Here is a 3,058-nt window from a genome sequence, read left to right as displayed (position 1 = left end):
TTCTCTGCTCACTGCTCTCTTATTTTTGTAAGATAAAGATGTTGCAGTCCACACCCCTGAGGAAATTTTCTGTCAATTGACTGATTTCTTCTAGCATATTCATGAGCATCTTGGAGTTGATCGCATTATATTAGATCTCATCATGGAGGATAACTATAGCTTAACTGTCCATTCAAGCTGACATAAAACTTTAATTATCATAGAGATGTACAGATCTTATATATCTATATATATTTTCATACTGTTTTCTGGATTATGAGAAGTAACAAATCTGTCCTACCACAAGCCAAGCCTCAACATTTGATATCCAGATGATTTCACCAGCACAGTGAGGAAAAGGACATTCTTATTCTCTGGGATCCACAGCTGCAAAACCCTTCCAATCCCCCAAGGTTCCAGATTATACAACAATTACGACATCTTCATAACAAATGTCCTCTCATATGGATAAGGAGAAGGCCATGCATTTGTCTAAGACTTACATCTGTTTCTCATAATTGCTCCAAATTAGCTCTGAGAAGTGTGCCAAGATAAAATATGGGATGTCCCATATTGGGAAATTGTCTGGCTCTTTCATACATGCATATTATTTATGGCTTTATGCTTCTTATTGTTTAAGTGGCATTGAGTCAGTTCCAACTCATAGAGACCCTGTATAGGGCTTCTAAGGAGCAACTGGGTTTGAACTGTAGATCTTGTGTTGATCCTACAATGTCACACAAGGGATATCAAAACAAAACAAAACACACACACACACACAAACACCTCAAACCACGCCCATCAAATCAAATTTGACTTACAGTGGTCCAATAGGACTGAGTAGAAGTGCTCTCTCGGGTTTCTGAGGCTATGAATCTTTACAGAAGCAAACGGTCTCGTCTTTCTCTGTTGAAGTGGCTGGTAGGTTTGAACTGCCAATCTTTCCATTATCAACCCCTGGATTAACCCATTGCACCAATAACTTTTGAAAAAAAGTCATGACTCATTTTCTTATTTTGTTTTTCTGTATGAGTGATATGTTGCTTCCTCATTAGCCTGAACAATACATGTTCCTCAGAGTTTTGAGAGGAAGATGAACAACGTAAAAGAATGTTGGCTTTGTTATGCCAAGCATGTAAAGGTAAAGTAATTATTACTGTTAGCTTTCATTTACCAGAATATGACTTTCATTCCCTAGCAAAGCAAACATTTTGAAAGCCAGATATTGTTAAGAGAGAAAATGATTTCTAAATTTCTTTAGCTCTCACAAACATACTAAAATAAAGACTTCAATAATATATTTACTGTAAACCAAGGAACATAGGTTTTAGGAGACGATTGATGTACAAGAAGTTCCTGCTACATGGGAATGAGGGAAAGCTCGGGCTGTTGACTCTTTGGAGTGTGGTGAGGAGCAGAGTTAAGGTTGAGTTGTTGTTGTTTTTATGTGCCGTGGAGTCGGTTCCGACTCATACCGACCCTGTACAGGGTTTCCCAGGCTGGAAATCTTTACGGGAGCAGAAAGCCTCATCTTTCTCCCGCAGAACAGCTGGTAGTTTCGAACTGCTGACCTTGTGGCTCGCAGCCCGATTCGTAACCACTACGTGTGTATCGGTCCAAATTTTGTTTGCAGATATCCACATGCTTCTGTTTATGTTTTTCCATGAGTTTTGTTTCAGTGCCCATCTCGCACAAACTTTTCAAAACCTGAAGTCTGTCATAGATAATTTCATAGGCAGAGTCATGGCTGATTTGCAAATGATTTGCCACATAATCCACTGTCACTGACCTATTCAATGGAATCATTTCACGTGCACACTCATTATTGTCATCAGCTGTGGACATGGATGGATATTTAAATATAACATGAGTGCAGATAATTTTGGACTCAACAGCGTATAAATTTTATCTCAAAAAACCCCTAAACATCCAGTTGTTGTCCAGTCGGTTCCAACTCACAGAGACCTATGTGTTTCCGAGTAGAACTGCATTCCATAGAGTGTCCAGTGGCTGTGATCTCTTAGCAGTAGATAGCCAGGTGGTTTTTCCAAGATGCTCCTGGATCCATTCAAATCTCCAACTTTTTGATGAGCACTTCACTATTTATGCTATACAAGGACTCTTATATCTCGATGTTGTTGCTGTTAAGTGCATCGAGTTGATTCCTACCACAGGGTTTCCAAGGAGCGACTAATGACTTGTGGTTAGCAGTCTAGTGCTTATCCTAAAGCAACACACACAGCAGGATTCTATGTCTCAATTATTATATTTTTGTTATTAAGTGCTGTTGAGATGGTTCTGAGTCATCATGACCCTAAATAAGGTTTCTAAGGAGCAGCTGGTGAGTTTGAACTGTCAGCCTTTCAGTTAGCAGTCCTGTGCTTATCCTACAGTACCACATCAGGACTTGAAAAAGCTGTTCAATTCAGATTATCTGTATGTTTGAAATAGAAGTGTAAGAGTTAATAAAGTGGTAAAGATAGAAGAACCAATAAACGGAGAATTGGACCACAGCTCCTTTTTTTTTTTTAAGGTTTTTTTTGTGGATTGAGTGAAAATTTATAAGGCCGATCATCAGTTTGACATTCAACAAATCATACAACTTGTTTCATTACAATGATTATAATCCCCTCCATGTACCATCAGTTAACAGTATTTCTCTCTATATACTTTAGCTTTTAAAAAAAAAAAAATCACACACAAAAAAACCAAAGCACTCATTTACATCTCAAAGGGCACATTCTGCAAGTCTGCCTCCTGGCCACCAGCTCTTAGTTCCTCTCTTCCCAAGAATCTAGAGTCCTCAGCCACTGCTCCTCTCCATGCCCCCATCTCTGCCTCGGTCTCTGGTGCCAATGCTTCTCTGGATAAGGTCCCGCATTCTGCTTGTGAGCTTCTCCCTTGATGGTCCTAGGGTCCTCTGTTTCTGGATTGTAAGATTAACCACTCCCCTTTTTTTGTTACAAAACTTCTACCTTTGCATTTAGTCATGATAACAATTATTCACTATTGAATCATAAGAATCTTATCCCCATCTCTTTTCACCAGACCCATCTAGACAAGATGAAAACTATTCAGT

The sequence above is a fragment of the Chrysochloris asiatica genome, unplaced genomic scaffold (assembly GCF_000296735.1).
Source record: "Chrysochloris asiatica unplaced genomic scaffold, ChrAsi1.0 scaffold00013, whole genome shotgun sequence".
Lineage (NCBI taxonomy): Eukaryota > Metazoa > Chordata > Mammalia > Afrosoricida > Chrysochloridae > Chrysochloris > Chrysochloris asiatica.
Note: the sequence above shows the minus strand (reverse complement) of the source record.